At 38.7% G+C, this 20,026-nt stretch overlaps 1 long non-coding RNA gene across 2 annotated transcripts; it reads left to right on the top strand.

Moving 5' to 3' along the window:
* The first annotated feature begins 10,014 nt into the window (after positions 1–10,014).
* Positions 10,015–16,515, top strand: LOC141516213 (uncharacterized). Of its 2 annotated transcripts, none has more exons than XR_012476633.1 (4): positions 10,015–10,245; positions 13,293–13,468; positions 15,337–15,564; positions 16,201–16,515. It is a non-coding gene; the product is annotated as an uncharacterized LOC141516213 (long non-coding RNA). The 2 variants fall into 2 exon arrangements; XR_012476632.1 differs by having other exon boundaries at positions 13,293–13,533.
* Positions 16,516–20,026: the final 3,511 nt, after the last annotated feature.

Genomic DNA, 20,026 nt, shown 5'->3' with positions numbered 1-20,026 from the left:
CCTGAATTCAAAAATAACAATTCTAATGTGGTGTAAAACTTAAGCTCATTTTATACTTTGCCTTATATAATATTTATTTGCATTTGTGCAAAACTCTTTAGAAATTTTAATAAGCCACAGGAGTATTTTCATAAATGATTAACAACCAGCTGTCTGAAGGAAAAAATATACACACAACACATTTTTAAGATTAATTTGCATTATTCTAATTTTCTCCATCCTAAGTCTAGACAATCAACAAAACAATAAATTAAGTTCTATTTTTGGAACTTTTGCCAAAACTGAGTATCAAAACCCATGTTGAAAATTACCATTTGGGGACAGCTAGGTGGGGCAGTGGATAGAACACTAACCCTGGAGTCAGGAGGACCTGAGTTCAAATCCAGCCTCAGACACTTAATAATTACCTAGCTGTGTGACCTTAACCCCATTGCTTTGCTAAAACAAAAAATAAAAAAAAATTATCATTTGGTTCTGATGAACCAAGCATGGCTCTAGCACACCCCCTAAATCTCCCTAAGGTATCTAACAGTGGGAGCATCTCCAGTATCCAGCATAGTGACTTGTACATAGTTGGTGCATTATATGTGTTCATTAAAAAGAACTCAACCCTCTATTTTAAATTTCAAAGAATACCATCAATGTCTGACATTATAGGATTTGGTGAAAGAGATCTTCCTCACTCTGTGCAAACCCTCACCCCCCCCTTTTTTTTTGGCTTTTGCAAGTCAGTGGGGTTAAGTGATTTACCCAGGGTTACACAGCTAGGTAATTAAGTGTCTCAAGTCAAAACTCAGGACCTCCTGACTCCAGGACCCGTGCTCTATTCATGTGCCACCTAGCTGCCCCTCTTCTCATTTTTATAAACATAAATCTGTTGACCTTTATTTTTCTTAGACTTGAGTCATAATTTTTTCAGTCTTTCCAAGAATCATCTCACCCTTTCCTTTTAAAGAAACTGGAAATTGAATAAATACTTCCTGTCCTTCCTATTTTCTTATTAATTGGAATTTCATAAGACACTGTCTTTGAGAATTATGAGACTACTTACTGGACAAATTTTATCCTTGATGTCCACATATTGTTTTCAATTTCAAAAGTCAGAATCGTATCTCCCATGACAAGGTCCTAGAGCACAGCACTCTATTGCTTTTGTGAACTTTGGGCCCTGGTAATAATGTTGAAATGTGACTGAATAAGCCCACAGAGGGGAAAAAAGGTGGTCCAGATAATATCCAGTATACATGATTTGCTACAGGGGAAACCCACAATCAAGAAATATCTCTAGGCAGTCTCCTTGGTTAATAAAAGAGCTATTCTATAATTGATTAGTGATATAGGGAGGACATCAGAAATGAACCAAACAAAAAACAAGAAATAAGTTGTACCAAATGAAATACTTAAAGAGGAAATGCTGACTGAAAATTTATGTCGAATTTAATTCAATTTGTCACATTGAAATTAATAAAATAGGATCAGAGTTATAAAAAATTATCATATAGTAGGGCTCTTAAAACAAAATATAAATATTATGATGCAAAACAATGTAATAACTAAGCAAAAGAAAACAAAAAAAAAAACGTGTTGTGTGAAAACAAAGTAGGTAGAGATCATATCTATTTGTAGGTGTCAGACAGAGTTATAACCAGGATGGGGTGACTAGAGTTTTGTCCCAGAGTTCCAGATTTTAGGTGATGTTTAAAAAAAAATTCTAAATAATCTTAAGACATTGAGGATTTTAAAAATGTATTATATTTACATTTTGATAGCACTTGGATTATTTTTACAATGTAGAAATTGCCAATTTTAGTGCCCATTTAGCAAGAAAATAAATATAAAAAACTACCAGTTGGCATATTTCTTCTCCCACGGCTGTACCAGCAGGCTCCCCCACAATCCAGTAAAACCCCTGTCTTAAGCCCAGATGTCCAATCTCTATACAACTTCACAAAATGTGAACCTCTTAAAGTGAGGTCAGGGAAAATTCTTACATTCCTTTGTAAACTCAGTGAATAGCATAGTTCTTGGTATTTGGTAAGAGCCTAATAAATGTTTGTTAATTGATTAATATGTCCTCAGATATCTATGTTGAAGCAGCTAATCTCCAAGAGTCTCTTTTGTTTTGTGTGCTGGTCCCTCCCCTTCAATTGAATTTGTCTGAATTACTTCTTTATTGTCATGAATTGCGAGTTGATTAGAGGCTGAAGCCAACTGGAACCAAGTGGAGAGAGTCAATTGTTAAATTTTCGATGTGAGCATTTACACCACAGAAATCAATAAAGCTACAAATCAGAACTTGATTTATTGTTTTGTAAAGTAAGTATTAATAATTCAGATTAAATTTTAGAGTGTGTACATTTTTTCTTCTGGAAGAGAGGATTATTAAACATTTCTCATCATACTACTGATTAGAAGGCACATTTCATATTGCTTTTCCTAGACACCAAGATTGTTCTCTACAATTCTGGTATCAGGAAAGGCTTTATAAAGTAGGAAGCACTTGAGTTGGTCTTGAAAGATTGATTAGATTTTTGAGTGCAGATGTAAATAAGTGTTATTGGGTCTTTAAGACTGAATAGAACCTAAAACCCATCCCATACGTTGAACATGAGTCAGCAACATTAATACAATAATCAGGAAACTGAGATCACACCAGGAAAGAGAATTCTCCAATCTGCTGGGTCCTCAGTTGGACACCCTTACAAGAGCACTGATTATGACTACAACTGAGCTTTATGGTAGGAGAAACATGAATAACTTGGAAAGAACAAAAAGAGATGCGTCTCATTAGCTCTGATTCAAACTATAACATGAAATGCACTACACTGCAATACCATAATGGAATATTAAATATACTTAAGAATAATAATGAAGAAGACTATAAGGAAATATGGAAAAAAAATCTATGAAATAACAGTGAAAAAACGAAATTAAAAGAAGAGAGCACACTCTAAAAACAATCTTGTAAAAGGGATAAATGATTAGGAGCAAATGGATTAAAAAAACTCTGACACTTAGAAGAGAAAATTCGATTGTTATGCTATTAAGGCAATATGGTATAGTGGGTAGAGAGTTGTCCTCAGAGTCAAGAAGGCTTGGGCTTAAGTCTTGTTTAACACATATTAGCTTTGCAATCCTGGGCACACAATTTTTCAGTCAACCCTCTGAGATTATCTAGTTACTTCTCTAGTTAGCTAGCAATGTATGTATGTGTGCATAACTATGTGTATATGTCTGTATTAGCATATATAATATAGATGTATGTATATACATATATATACATATGTATACATATATATATATGCATGTATGTGTATATATGTCACAGGAAAGGTGCCAAACTAGATTGGTAGAGGGAATTGACTCCCAGTACTGAAATCCTAAGTCTTGTTTTTTAAAAGGCATTTTAAAAGGATGAATTTTATTTGTTTGATATCGTTAATCAAAAAACATTCCCCATGAAAAGACTAGAAGAAAATAGGAGGGAGGGAAAGAAAGGAAGAAAAAGAAAAATCATTGGAAGGAAGGTCAAACAATTAAAATGGTTTTAGGGAAGGGGAGAAAAAATGAAAAGATAGCCTCATAAGTGAATTCTATAAATGAAAAATTATTTCATTGAGAACAAGGTAGAGATGGCTAGTTTTCACCTCCACTAATAGTAAAACAGACAAAACAGTGTACATAAATCATCATTGGAGGGATTTATGAAGAGGGCCACAGCAGCAAGGTAGCTGATGAGTGGTATAGGTCATCCAGGGAGTACCTTTCCCAAATAGTTTTAATAATAGAATAAATAGCCACCTGGCCAGGACAGTTCAGGTCAGTGATTCTAATTAGTACCTACCTGCTCTCAGACGACATGTCTGAAAGAAATCGGGCAACAAGCCAAAAGGAAATTGAAATGCACTCTACTCCTCCTGTCTGTTCCCTTCTGCTCAGTTTTCATGGATTCCTGCAAGGACTCAGAACTGGTCTGAGTTTGAAATCATTTGTATAATGGGACACTTTGTCTCTGAAGGCTCATGAATACAAGATTGATTTTTACCAGGTAAGTTTGGAGGTCTGGCAATTTATTAAGCATTTAAGAAGCACCTACTGTATTCCAGGATCTGTGCCAGCCTTTAAGGATACAAACGTGGTGGTGGGGGAACCAAATCAAACAAGCAAGCTGAAAGTAAACACAACTTCCTGAATGTGTGATGTTTGCTCTGTACCCCCTGTTTATCTCCCCAAGGGGTTCCTTAACTACATGGTTGCATACTCAAGATCTGATAGGTTGATGCAATCCCTTCTAGAGAAAACTGTATGTTAGCAGGAGAAGATCAATAAAACAGGCAAATTATACCCTGGTACAATTTAACCCAGCAGCCCCCCTGAGCATGACCATGCTCTTTTCCCTGAAACTGGACAAAATTAGCAAATACAGCCATTAAAAGTTTCTGGAGAAACTCATCCCCTGCCATTTTCCAATATCAGGAAGTTATCAGGCAATTAGCAAGAGAGGAGGAGGCATAGTCTGCCAGCCCATGAATTACCTTTCTGCAGAGTTTGAAGAGGTAGGAAAATAGCAGGAAAATAGCAGAAAATGTTCAAACCAGCCACCCCCAAAATGTACTGATTCTCTTGGGAAACTACTGGGGGGGATGTTCAAAGTGAGGTATAAATAGTGAGATTCTACTTTGTTCTTCTCTGCCTACTCTAAAGAGCTGTCAATTTAGCTGCTATTGTGTTGCTGCAACTCATTATAAGAAACACTTAGGCCATGGGATAGTTAAATGGTGGCCTGTTCTCAAGGCTGTGTTTTTTGTTGGAAAATTATATTTCAGTATTTGTGCTTTGTTTTGGATGCTATCCTACAGGGAAGAAAGAGTCTTGGACCACTAAAAATCCTAGAAGTCTTCCCTGCCTGGACCCATGCTTACAAAAAACCTACATTATGAGACCAGTCAAAAATGAGAAAAGTTGTATCCTTCATAGATGTCACATAGGTGCCTGGAGTCAGGAAGAATCTTCTTCTTGAATTCAAATCTGGCCTCAAATATTTACTAGCTGTGTGTCCCTGATCAAGTCACTTAATTCTTTTTGCCTTAAATTTTTCATCTATAAAATGAGCTAGAGAAGAAAATGGCAAATCACTGCTGTATCTTTGCCAAGAGAATTCCAAATGGGTTCATCAAATCAGACATGACTGAAATGACTGAACAGCAACCAAAAGATAGGAACTTGAAGGAAAGTTTGGCATAATGGAAAGCTAGTTTCATGATCATGAAGACCTGGGTTCAAGTCCAGTCTCTGGCATATGCTAATTGGATGGCCCTTTTTTTATTACCACTACACAATTCTTAAAGCCTATAAATTGTAAAACAGGGTGCCAATATATCTCGATAAAAGGAGTTTCCTTCCTAAGAGTTCTCTCTTCCAATGAAAACACAGGTCTATCAAAAAAACAAAAGAAAAAAAGTCAAGGGATATGGAATTAGAGAATGAAATAAGAAAACACTTACTATATGACTATACTTACTAAATACTATGCATACCAAAAGAAGCTGAAGATAGTCCCTGCCCTCAAGGAGGTCACAGTCTAATAAGAGAGATCACATGTAAAAATACATACATATATATGTGTGTGTGTGTGTGTGTGTGTGTGTGTATGTAACTAGAAACAAGATAAATAGGAAATCAGTACTGGAGGGAAAGCACTAGAATTAAGAGTGGTTGGAAAAGACTTCTTGTAAAAGATTGGATTTTAGTTGAGAAGGATGCCAGGGGGAAGAGATGAGAAGAAAGAGTGTTAATCCAGAGGGGCAGAGCCAAGATAGCAACAAGAGAGGATCATGTCTTAGTCACTCTTTCATAAAAGTTATAAACTAAGGGCTCTAACTAAATTTTCAAGAGACAGAACCCACAGAGGGACCCAATGAGGTAGTTCTCCTACTCAAGGTAACCTGGAAAAGAGCAGAAAGGCTCTGCTCCATGGGGTTGGAGCAAGAGCAAAAGAACTTCAGCCTCCAGGAAGCAGCCCCAGGGTGCTGGGAGCTGCAGCTCCCAGCAGCAGGGAAGTTTCCTGACCTACGCCTGGGGGGAGCACCAAGTACAACTTGGGGAATCAGTGGGGGGGGGGACCTCTGCCAGAGGGAACACATGAAGCCCAGCCCTCAGGGCATACAGCAAGCAACTTGGCCAAGGCAGTCCAGATCCAAGAAACAGAGTCCGCAAGCAGGAGCCCCCAGGGCATGAGCCCATTGATCTTAGGGAGGGGAGTGAAGAGAGAGAGAGAGACTGCCTAGCTCTCTCCTCTGCCCCAGAACAAAACACTGGGGTTCTGACCACATTCAGATCCTGATCGCAGTCTAGGCCCCCCCATAGAACAGCAGGGCCCCCCCCACCTAAGCCCTGTGGCAGAAGGGGGCGCTTATGGTCATTCACAGACCAGGAGGGAGGACAGAGCCTCACACAGTGAAACCCTTGTGGGAGTGTCCCAAAAGCTCAGGAAGCACCCCCAAAACAGGCTTAAGCTGGGAACATGAGCAAGCATAGTAAAAAGAGGAACACCTTAGAGAAATACATTATCTATGATCCCAAAGAGGATCAAAATACTCAGGGTGAAGAGGAAGAATCACAAGCTCCTGCATCTAAAGACTCCAAGCAAAACATAAATTGGGCTCAGGCCATGACAGAGCTCAAAGAAGAACTTTGAAAATCAAATGAGGGAGAAGAAAAACTGGGGAAAGAAATGAGAGAGATGCAGGAAAAACACGAAAATGAAGTCAGCAGCTTAGTCAAGGAAATCCAAAAAAATGTTGAAGAAAATAGCATGCTAAAAACCAGCTTAGGTCAAATGGATAAAACAGTTCAAAAAGTTATTGAGGAGAAGAATGCTTTAGAAAGCAGAATTGGCCAGATGGAAAAAGAGATAAGAAAGCTCTCTGAGGGAAATAAATCCTTCAGACAAAGAACAGAATTCAGGGAGATTGCTGAATTTACAAGAAATCAGGACTCAATACTTCAAAACCAAAAGAATGAAAAGTTAGAAGAAAATGTGAAACATCTCATTGAAAAAAAAAACAACAGATATGGAAAACAGATTTAGGAAAGATAATTTAAAAAGTATTGGAATACCTGAAAGTCATGATCATGAAAAGAGCCTTGACATCATTTTCAAAGAATTACTACAGGAAAATTGCCCTGCTATCCTAGAAGCAGAGGGCAAAATAGAAATGGAGAGAATCCACTGACCCCCCGAGAAAGAGATCCCAAAAAACCAAGCCCCAGGAATAATATAGCCAAGTTCCAGAACTCCCAAGTCAAAGAGAAAATGTTACAAGCAGCCAGAAGGACACAATTCAAATATCATGGAGCTGCAATCAGGATCTCACAGGACTTAGCAGCAACTACATTAAAAGCTCGTAGGGCTTGGGATATAATATACTAGAAGGCAAAAGAGCTTAGAATGCAACTGAGAATCAACTACCCAGCAAAACTGAATGTCCTCTTCCAGGGAAAAAGATGGACTTTCAATGAACCAGTGGAATTTCAAATGTTCCTGTTGGAATGGCCAGAGCTGAACAGAAGGTTTGGTGTTCAAATACAGGACTCAGGTGAAGCATAGAGATTGGAGGAGAAGGGGAAAATATGATGGACTTAATGATGATAAACTGCATGTATTCCTACATAGAAAAATGACACTGATAATATTCATTTGAACCTTCTCAGTTAATAGAGCAGGTAGAAGGAGTTTTTTATAGTTGAAGCACAGGAGAAAGATGAATTTGAAGATAAAATATGGTGTAAAAATGGAGTCAATAGAAAAAAAGGGAAATGTAATGGGAGAAAGAAAAAGGAGAGGGAGAATAGGTCAAGATATTTCATATAGTAATATTGTTCTTTATAACAATGAGCTATTGCAATGATATAAAAGGGGGGAAGGCAAGGGGGAATGAGGGAATCTTCACTCTCATCAGAGATGGCTAGGAGAGGAAACAGCATATATACTCAATGGAGTATAGACATCTGGAGTAAGGGGGGGGACAGGGGGAAAGGGGGGATGTGAATGAAGGAGGAGAGGATGGACCATGGGGGTAGAGTGGTCAGATATAACACATTTTTTCTTTTTAATTCTTGCAAGGGGCTGGGATTGGATGGCCTGTCTGGGACCATAGGGCCAGGTGGATGCTGGGTAAGGGGTGGTATGGAGGCTCGGGGCCTCTTGGCCCCAGACCCGGGGATCTGTCTGCTGAGCCACTCAGCTACCCTACAGCAGAGTCAGTGTGAAAGGAGAGAGAAAATATAGTACATAGTAGTGGAGAAATACGAAAGGAAGGAGTTGCGATCAGCAATGGCAATGGTAGAAAAATATGGAAGTAACTTTTGTGATGGACTTATCATAAAGAATGTGATCCATTCATGATAGAGTTGTTGGTGTTGGAACACAGGCTGAAGCACATTTTTTATTATTATTATTTTTGGGGGGTGCAGGGCAAATGGGGCTGGGTGGCCTGCCTGAGGCCGCATAGCAGGGTGATTGTTGGGTGTCTGAGGCCAGATTTGGACCCGGGTGCTCCTGGCTCAAGGGCCAGTGCTCTGTCTGCCACCCAGCCACCCCTACTATTATTACTATTTTATTTTATTTTATTTTGGGTCTTTTTTCTTTTTTTTTTTTTTTTTTTTTGCAGGGCAGTGGGGTTGGGGTGGCTTGCATGTCACACGGCTGGATGATTGTTGGGTGTACGGGGCCAGATATGAGCTTGGGTGCTCCTGGCTCCAGGGCTGGTGCTCCGTCCACTGCAACACTTGGCCATACCTACAATTATTACTATTATTTTTTTAATTTTAATTTTAAATTTTCTCTCCCCTTTATCACTCAAGCGAGTCTATATTTTTTGGGGGAGGGGGCATTTTGTTTACTCTTAAACAAGAATATTTTATTAATGTATAAAAAACATTATTTGTACAAAATGAGAATAAATACATATTAAATTTTTTTAAAAAGAGTGTTAGTCCAGTCAGGGGGGTCCAGCCAGTCCAAATACCTGGAGTCAACAAATGGAGTATCTTGATGGGAAAACCAGGAGATCACAGTCACTGGATGGAAAAGTCAATAGAGAAGAAATATTAATGTCTCTGGAGATGTTCTAAAGAGAACAAGAGTTCCTTTCAAAATATTGAAAAGGACAATCAGAAGTTTCTGGTGTGATGTGAGTTATGTTTATCAATATGTATAAGTTATTAGGAGGCTATATATAAGACAAATTTAACTTGGAGCTAACCACCTATGCCATGGGCTTGTTCAAGGACCCTCTTTCCCCATGCTCCATGTGTTGTTGTTGTTTTATCAGATCTGTGATTTCATTGGTATAGAGAACTCCTAATGAAGCAAATTCAGCCACCAATGTATAGAATGTATAGCCACCTTTTCAGCAATTTAACAGTTCCAGACAGTTGCTACTATTACCACCACTTGACTAAGATCACAAAGCCAATATAGATCAGAAAGGAGACTTGGTCAGATCTTCTTGGCTCTGATATCTGCTTTTTATTTTTATTTTCCACACTGTCTCTTAGGAGAACAGGAATATAAATGTTAGATAGTTATATGCTAGAGAGAGAGAGAGAGAGAGAGAGAGAGAAGGAAAAATGATTTCTTTAAAGTTTAATTTCATAAGGGGAGGCTAGGTGGCACAGTGGATAGAGCACCAGCCCTGGAATCAGGAGTACCTGAGTTCAAATTGGGCCTCAGACATTTAATAATTATCTAGCTGTGTGGCCTTGGGCAAGACACTTAACCCCATTGCCTTGCAAAAAACCTAAAAAAAAAAGTTTAATTTCATAGAAGAACTTTACCTTTTTTTCCATCCTGATCCAGTACTTGCCTGTGTCTCCCAAATCAGATGACTCCTAATTCAGAGTTCTTTCCATGGTACCTCATCCCTGGCTGGGATAGTGACCTCACTCCCCACTATAGTGACCTCACTCCCCACTATAGCCTCAGAATCAGTCTGTTAGAAAAAAGAACAGAGAGGTCACTCAGGGAAGACCATACCCTCCTCATGTCCAGTAGAAAAGGGCATCAAGACTGGAAAAGCTATGCCCCTCAGAAAGAGAAACTGACTGACTATGAAATGTTGAACCAGAAAGGAGGAATAAAGGGTTAAACATGCTCAGAGAAGTCATGGTGATCACAAACTACAAAAAGGATACATTGGATGGAAATCCCATCTTCCTCTATTGCCTAAAAGGCAATTATAGGTAAGTCTGGGGGATGAATTGTCTCTGATCCCTAAAAGCAAGTTTTGGGGTTTTTTTGGAGGAAAGAGGTTTTTAGTGATCTTTCCATATTCAATTGACCTGTGAAAGTTATATCCTTTATCAGATTAAAACTATCTTGAGGGCAGAAATTATCACATTTTTATTTGCATATTCTCAGTATCTAGCATAGTACTGAACACAGTAGGACCTGAAAAGTGTTGATTCAATTGAATTTTATTTTATTTTATTATTTATTTTTCAGGTTTTTGCAAGGCAGTGAGGTTAAGTGACTTGCCCAAGGCCACACAGCTAGGTAATTATTAAGTGTCTGAAATTGAATTTGAACTCAGGTACTCCTGACTCCAGGTGTTCTATCCACTGTACCACCCAGCCACCCTCAATTGAATTTTAAATGGTGAAAATACCTAAGAGAGCATTTACAAGATAAGTCAACAAGTCAACAAGCATTTATTAAGTTCCCTGTACCAGCTGTGGTATATTACTATGCTAAGCCTAATAACATAAACACAAAGCAGAAAGATAGCTCTAGACATCAAGAAGTTTGCCATCTGATGAGGAAAGATAACATTGAGAAGAAGCCCCTAGGTCAGAGCAGGGGAGTGAGAAGAGGGAGAAAGAAGAATGAAGTCATGGCTGGCCTAGGGACTTTCCTTAAAATGAAGAATCTGGTAGGAAACGATCAGTCAGAGACTATGGCATGGTGGGGAAAAGTATGGACAGTCAAGGAATAAGAGTAGGGAGAAGAATGAGGAGGTATGAGCACTGGACACTTTTCTGAAACTAAAGATTCCGGTAGAAATCAACTAATCAGAGTGAAGGACCATAAAAATAGAATAAGCTTTCACTTGTTGATAAGAAGGTCAGAGATGAGTGAATTTCCAGGGTGAAGAGATTTATATAGTATAGAGGAGAAAGTCCAAAGTTAGAAGAGGAGCCTAGAGAGGAATGAAGAGGATGAAGAATAACATGAAATCACAGGCTTTTTTTGTCCATAGTATTGGAGATCTTTCTCTTCTATTTATTCATGAAAGTTTCTGTCCCTTCAAAAATTGTCCATTTAGGTAAGGAGTTCAAGAATTCTCATGCTGTTTTACCAGGGAATATAAATATTGGGTCAAGAACATTTGCTTGGAGTCAGACTTATTAGCACTGTGACCTTGGACAAATTGCTTAACTTTCTTCAACCTCAAATTCTCCATTTAAAAAAAGTGAGATATAATAGTTTCTTCCACTTCACAAGATTGTCATGAGGATCAAATGAGCTAAAACATATATATATATATATATATATGCATATTATATATACATAGATACATAGATATATAAGCAGGCTGGTATACAGAGAGTGTTTTATAAATCTCTGTTATGTTTTAATTAGCTACTACTAGCGCTGCTCCTCCTCCTCCTCCTCCTATTCCTACTATCTCCACTACTACTACCACCACCAATACTATAATTCTAGTGCTGCTTCTATCACCACCTCTACTATCATTACTACTACTGCTGCTACAATCTCTGATTCTTTTGAAAAATAAACTTTGGGAAAGAAAAGCAATGTAGTTACTAAGTAATAAGACTTTCAAAAAATAGATAAGCATGATATTCTGAGATAGAAACAAGAACAGTGCATGAATGCATAGTAGAATTCAAGATGTTACTTTAAAAAAATTAGTAATGAAGCTCACCCAAATAAAAAGAGAGAAATCTGAGAGAAGGGAAATAAGAGTGAAGCTTGTTTAATGTGTGAATGACCAAGTGGGAAAAATTTAAAGGTCTCATTGTAATCTTGAATACAAAGGGGCAGTTTGGGACTGGTAACAAAAAGAAAGAAGGGAAGAATTTTTTTGAGAGAAGGAAAATAAGGCTTAAAGACTGGTTGGCATTTCTATGAGCATAGTTTATTGTGCATTTGGCTGGTTGCTTCTATATCTTGCCTTTGTTCACTTTAGTACCAAGAACCACAGGAATATTTTATTGAATGCACCATGAAGCCATGGACTCATCTGAATAAAATTTAAGATTAATGGGATAATCAATCTTTAAGGTGGAAATTGGGACCAATTTATCTTGGTCTCTCATTTCACCATCAAAACTGGAACTGCTTTTTCTTTTTCCTCATTTTTCTTCCCTCTGCCCCTAGTCATCCTCCTATTGCTAATTTTCCCCTTTGAAAATTCTGTCATCTCCATTGTCCCACTCTCTCTCTAAACAGCCATTCATTCATTCCATAAACATTTATTAAGTGTCTAATGCTCACAAAGCACTGAACCAGGTGCTGGGAATATAACAAACCAAAAGTTCAAAAAAGTCCCTAGGCTTAGGAATAACAGTGGAATGAATGGAGGGTGAAGGGGCTGAGGGGAGAAGGATAGCAAAGTCAATTCAAGACTAATAAGGATAAAAGAGAAAGTTGAACAAGGAATTCTAGAAATATGTGGAGGTAGATAACTCCAGAAGCATTTGACATTGTAGGCAAATCCATTCAAATCAAGGTAAGAGGGACAGAGATGGAAACCAACAGAGACACAAGAGACTGACAGAGAGAGAGGTGAAGGTATATATGTGTATTCCTACACCACCAACTGCCTAATAAATGCTTGCTACTATATGGCTTATAGGCATTTCAAAGTCAACTTGTCCAAAACTTTTGGACCAATATCTATCCCTATGTTGGCAACCTCTGAGTTTAAGCTTTCTCTTTTAGCCTTATTTCACAGTACTCTCCTTAATGAACTTTATGTTGCAGCTATCCTGACATCCTCATTGTTTCTAGAACACCCCTTCCATCTCCATATTGGTGCCTTTGTACAGGTGGTCCTACATATTTGAGATTCATTCCTTTCCTCCTCATGTTTCCCTCCTAGACTTAGTTTCTTTCATAGTTTACCTCTAGTATTACCTCCAATATGATGCTTTTCAACTCAGAAACCATCCCCATGAATTACTTTGTATTTATATATGCTTTGTTCATTTATATGTATTGTATTGTTTCCTAAAAAATTACTATTTTGTTTCTGTCTTTGTAGTTCCACCATTCATCATAGGCTGGCTATGTAGTAGACATTCAGAAATGCTTATGGAATGATGCCAGAGCACTCTACAAGGTCCTGGGGTGATCAGAGTTTCAATGAACCACCTTCCTTATCATCATTCATCTTATAGTCTGCTAAGTGGATAATACAAACACACAGAATGAAAGCATGTAATATATGAAATGTGCTCTCCCCCCCCCAAAAAAAAGTGCTATGTTGTGGTTCAAGAGGGAAGGTAATGATCAACTAGGCATTTGGGGAAAGAATCATAGACTTTGAATGAGATTTTAGAGGCAATTAAATACAACTTCCTTATTTTATAAATAAGGAAACTGAGGCTGAGAGAGATCAAGTGACTTAAGGTCATACACTAACACAGGCAATATTTGAACTCAGGTCTTCTGACTTCTGGGACAGCTCTTTGTCTCTTAAGCCATAAAACTGCATCTAGGAATTTGTGAAGACAGCTGCATTTTGGTTACAAAAAATGTATAGTTCTATTCAACAAATGAATGAACATTTTATTGAGTATCCCCTGTGGACAAGGTTCTCTGCTAGGTACTGGGAAAGATACAAAGAAGAAAAATAACATATTCCCTGCCTCAAGGAATTTAATTTCTACAAAAGGAAATTAATCATTTTAAAAGATTTTGTTGGGGTGGGTACTTCCTCTGTCTATTCAAATCACAAACCTTCTATGACTTGATAGAAAATCTCCAGAAATTGTCTTGACTGAACAAATTCAATATGGGCAGTTAAGTGGCATAGTGGATAGAGCACTGGGCTCAGAACCAGGATGGTGCAACTCCATGAGTTCAAATCTGGTCTCAAATCCTTATTGGACAAGTCATTTAATTTTGTCTCAGTCTCCATGTCTCTAAAAATGAGCTGGAGAAGTAAATGGTAAATTACTCTAGTCTCTTTGCCAAGAAACCCCCCCCCAAAAAAAAAATAGGGTCATGAAGAATAAGACACAACTGAATGGCAGCAGCAAACGAATTCATTATCATCATTACCTACCTGTTTATACAATCCAATTTAAAGTAGTTAATATAATTCTTTGCAAATACCTCATATGTACTTAGTTATTTTCCTGTTATTTCCCCCATAAGGATGTAAACTCCTTGAAATGAAGCCCTGAGTTTGGAATTTGTTGTTGTTGTCATGGTCATTGTATCTTCAATGCTTTTTTTGTATCACCAAGGCTTAGTCCTTGCTCAGTCACATAGTCAGCCTTTAACAAACCCTAGCTGATTGGCTACTAGCAATCAGTCCTAGACACTGTGCAAAGACAAAAAGCAGCTTAAAATCTGCTAGATGGGGCAAGGATACTTCACATAAACAGGTAAATGTATACATGAGAATTTGAGGAGGAAAAGGAAGGAGAAAAATCTGAATGATTAAGGTGATTGGGGAATGGAACATAAGCCAAACTTCAAGGAAGATGGAGGTGAGGAAGAAAAACATTTCTTTCAAGCAGGTGGGCCAGCCTATACCAAAGGTTAAAAGTAGGAAAGAGAATATGATATATAAGGCACAGCAAGGAGGCCAGTTTGGTTGAATGTAGAGTGGATGAAGTGAAGCAGCCTACTAAATTTAGCGAACTGAGAAAATGTATAGTCTGTGATCAGATCTACCTGTGAAGGCTTTCCAGTTGGGCAAGTCCTTGTACCTGTGTCCCCCTGATTTGACCACTTATAAATAATCTCAGGCTCACCTCCAGGCCATCCTGAAGCAGAAGAGTAGGACTCTCATACAAATATCTATAATTTCAGGGTAGATCATCATAAGTGTAGAGGAAAGATTACAAAGTCCCTTGAAAACAGAGACAGACACAGAGAGACAGAGGTAGAGGCAGAGATAGACTGAGGTAGAGATAGAATAGACTCCCCACTACCTGACCAGTGGGGAGTCTATTCTAAGTAAAGTTATATTGAGTGGCTCTAATTAGATTTTAAGTGTGAGCATTTGTATCTTAAAAATTGAGGCTAAATGTATTGATTACTGATTGTCTTAATTTATAATTTTTTTGGTCTAGACTTAAGGAAGTGATGGAGAAGATGTTAATATGGAAAATTAAACTTAAAAGTCTGTCATACAACCAGTGGTTAAACCTTTACTTAAGGAAGTGATGGAGAAGATGTTAATATGGAAAATTAAACTTAAAAGTCTGTCATACAACCAGTGGTTAAACCTTTACCAACAAAAGTCCATAGGGTGGCTTGCCCAAAGTCACCCAACTCTCAAAGGATTTGAGTTCTCAAAGGTAAGTGAAATCATCTAATGAAACAGGAAATCTTTCAACTACTCAGCTTTGTTTTCTAAAAATGAATCTGACCATAAAGAGTTTTTAGATCACTAAGGAAGAGTTCCACAACCAAATCCTTAGTTCCAAAGGACTGAATTAAGAAGAGACCTCCGATTCACTGAGAGTTAAGGCAAGATGCCTCTTTTAAGGATGAGTGCATTGCAGTCCCTTAAGTCCTTAGGAACCAGAGGTGATTACACAGAGGGTGCCCTGTCAAATCAAGTCCTCTCAGAACACAACAGACCTTTTAATAGTCCATTTAAATGGGTGTCCCTGAAAGAACACAAATACTAATAGGATCATGAATAACATGCACTTCTATGCCTTCCCATATCCCAGGAGCCCTAAACAGAGAATGATTAAGGGCAAGTTGTAAGTGCAGACACTACAAGGGGAAATGACTGCACCAGAAGACCCAAGTGGGCCAGAGCTACCTGGGAATGACAGCTACTTCCCTTAGAATCAATGGAGGGTACCTGGGCAGAGCTCATAAAGAGGAGTAGCTAACAACCTAGGCTTGGGCAACTCACTTTCAAACCCCTTCTATTTGCTGCTCATTATAAAGAGACACTAAAGCCCTCCTTTCCCCTCTAGCTACAGAGCTTCTGTTCCTGCTTGCATTTCATTATCCCATCAATCATTCAGCCTCTGGGACAACACAGCACCAGTTTTGTTTTACACATGATCATAAGAAGGAAAAAAAAGAGAAGAGAATCTATTTCACAATAACTAGCTCTAATCCAAGGGTTCTGGGGCCCTTTGATGGGTCATATTTGCGTAAAAGGAAACCTTTGAAATGTATGTTAGAGTAGAGATCTTCTTCATGTTTATCACAGAACATTTGAAAACCTGCATGTTGCTCTCTGCCTGCCGTTAGATCATCATAGCCTGTGTTTGGGGCTGAGCAAACAGGAGATGGGGTGGAGGGGGGAGGAGGAAAGAGGCATCTTGGGAGGGAGGCTCAGGGAATAAAGTTGTGTGACTTTGATAATAAAACACTTTTAAATATGCACTTTGGGACTTGCTTTCTTGATGGGGAAGAGGATGGAATAAAAGGGAAGAAACAAATAATGATTGGCTAAAAAGGGAAAAGCAAGATGGCAGACCTAGGAATTTTTTTTACAGGTTCCTATAGAATGTAGTCTTCCCTCCCCCTACTCTCATCTACTACCCACTCAAAGAGAATATACACTAATAATCAGTCATCAAGCATTTATTAACCACCTACTATGTGCTAGGTGATGATAAAAGACAATAATAGCTAACATTTATATTTCACTATGTGGAAGGCACTATACTAAGCACTTTACAAATATTATCTCATTTGATCCATATAACAACCCTGGGAGATAAGGGAAATTGTTATTCCCCATTTTACAGATGAGGACCACAAGGTAAAAAGAAGTTAACTGACTTGCCCAGGATCACACTAGTATGTTTTTGAAGCAGGATTTGAACTCAGGACTGATTGTAGGTCCAGCAATTTACCAACTGCACATGATATCTCTCTCTGTCTCTCTGTCTCTATCTGTCTCTTTCCCTCTACTTCTTCCTCTCCTTCCCTGTCCCTCTCCTCCCAATCTTTCTTTGTCTCTGATCTCTCTGTTTTTCCCCTCTCTTTCTCTCCCCCTCTTCCTCTCTTTCCCTGTCCCACTCCTTCTCTCACTGTCTGTCTCTCTCTCCCCCCATCCCTTTCTCTCCTCCTCCTCCTCCTCCTCCTCCTCTCTCCCCTTTCCTCACTCCTGATATTTAAGCTAACACAGTATTTACATAAGTTCTTTCAACTGTCTCAGTCTTTTTTTCCGTATAATGAGGGAGTTTGGATTAAATGATCTCTCAGGTAATTTCCAGGTCTGTCAATCTATTTTCTAGCTGGGGAGATGGGGGTGTGGGGGTGTGAGGAGACAATACAAGCTGCTCTATGACAAGGTGCAGAGGCTCTTATTGCCTCTGGTGATGATTGATCAGCACCCCACCCCCTTCAGAACATTTCCTTGATACTGGTCATTTAGGTAACTGGAAATCACACCCTCTCTCATGAAGGACAGAGCCCAGTTTGAGAGTGTAGACTAGAGGATGAAGATTGAATGGTTTGTTCAAGAGACTTGGTGAAAGTTGAGGGAGTCTGAATTTGTCACATGTATGTCAACTGGACACGAGACAAGAAATATGCCTGTAGGAGTTTGTTGTTCAAGGGCAAATGCTCAGGCAGTTGAAAGGTCAACCTCAGAATTTTGGATTATAGTCCTGTACAGTTTAACTTGTGCTTGGGGAAACCTCCATTTACAGAACATGAGAGTGATTGATTGTCAGCATACAAAGGCAGGATCCCTTCAGCCTGTTAAAAATGAATGGTATGAATAGTCTTAATGCCAATTCCCATGAAAGCATTAAGTATTTGATGACAGGGACCTAGAATATGGAGAGCCCAAATTCAACAGATCCAAAACACAACTCATCATTTTTCCCCCAACCCTCCCTTTTCCAAACTTTCCTTTTACTGTGTTCAGAGCACCACTATCTTCCTATTCTTTCAGATTCATGACCTCAATATCATCATGAACTCCCCAATAATATGCACCACACATAACCAATCTATTGCCAAGTCATATTATTTCTACCTTTACTACATCTCAATATACTCTTTTCACTTGCAAAGCCACTAGCCTGGTACAGACCCCTTCACCTTTCATGTGGATTTTTGCTATAGTCTACTGGTTGGTCCCCACCTTAAGTCTCTTCCCACTCTCATCCATCTTCCACTCAGGTATGGAAGTAATTTTCCTCAAGTTTATCTCTTACCATGTTGCCTTCCTTATTCCCGTCCTCACCACATTCCATCAATTCCAGGGACTCTTGCTTACTTCCAGGATCAAATAGAAAATCTGGTTTGTAAGGGACTTCACCATCCAACCCTTCCATACCTAATTCAGGCTTCTTATTCATAATTCCTTTTCACCTATACAGCATAGCAATACTTACCTTCTTAATTTCCATTGCACATGACATTCCATCTCTTGATTATACAGGCATAATATGCCTTTGCACTGACTGTCTTCCCATTCCTGGAAGCTCTGTCTCCTCTTCTGGGATTCTGGGTTTTCCTGGATTTCTTTATGTTCATATTCCACCTTCTGGAGGAGGCCTGTTCTAGTTGCCCCTACTACTAGAACCTTCTCTCTGAGATTTCCTTCCCCTTACATTGCACATATAGTTTTTTGCTCATTATCTCTTCTTTCCTTCATCTAGTTTTCCTGGTCATTAACTGCTCTAGCTCAATCTATTGCTGCTTTGCTCTGACTCCAGCCCTTTCTATATTCTAGAGCTTTCTGTTTAGTTATTGATTTCCTTTGGCATAATGACTACCATTTGCTTTCCCTCCAGCTTGAAATTTGACCTTGTACTCAAATCAACACTTTATCATCTCCATCCCTACTTCTGGTCTTTTTTACTCCCATATCCATGAAGAAATGAGGTACAGTGGCCCATGGTTAGGTCTATCAATGAAGACTGTGTGAATATGGCAGCACTCAGTGCAAAAAGTAAATAAGCAAACAAATGAATTAATGAATAAATAAATGAAAAGGAGGGAACAAAAGGAAACATTCAAGGAAAAATCAAAGGAAAGGAGCTTATAAGTTTTCCAATCAATTTTTCTGCCAGTTTTCACCTGTGTCATGTCTGATACCTACAACTGGGCAGGCTTTGCAAGTGACAGGAAATTAACCTCAGTTGCCAAAGATCAGCACTGTGTGGGCTAAATCTTCAGAATATGTCATCTTTATTATTTCCTCTTTGATATGCTTTATGGTTTTGCTTAGAAACAACAGAGAATCCAAGCATAGACCAACCACAGACACCTGGAGAATCACATGAATTCCTTGCTGCTATCCCCAGTGTATCAATAGCTAGGGACATACAACATAAGAATGGGAAGGAAAGCCCAGGCTGTTACAGATGAGCAAGTTTCCCAAATTCTTACCTAAATGTTCTCTGCCATATGTTCTCAAAACTCTTCCTAGTGAACTGAGAACTCCATAAAAAATGAGCTGGTTTGACAGTGATACACTAACACCAAGTATAGGTAAACCTTCATTTCAACACTGCTCTCCTCTGATCTAGGTACAAAAATAAAGGAAAAGGAAGCAAATAAAGCTTAGCTATTCAAAGGTTTGCAGCAGTTTATTATCCCCAGGTGCTTGAACCCTTCCTTGGTATTTGATGAGGTTTCCTTCATAAGAGGCACCTGCCAAAAGAGGAAGGACAAATATTAAACTGTGATCATCAGGTACCAGGGTTTTATCTAATGGAAATTTCAAATGATCTTAACATATTGAAAGGTCTGTGATTTAGGGTTGATATCATTCCACCAGTGCAGATATAGATTGCAACCCCTCCAGGGCAATACTATTTATAATCA

This window comes from Macrotis lagotis, chromosome 3 (genome assembly GCF_037893015.1).
Source record: "Macrotis lagotis isolate mMagLag1 chromosome 3, bilby.v1.9.chrom.fasta, whole genome shotgun sequence".
Classification (NCBI taxonomy): Eukaryota; Metazoa; Chordata; class Mammalia; order Peramelemorphia; family Peramelidae; genus Macrotis; species Macrotis lagotis.
Note: the sequence above shows the minus strand (reverse complement) of the source record. Positions and strands in the feature narration are given on the sequence as shown.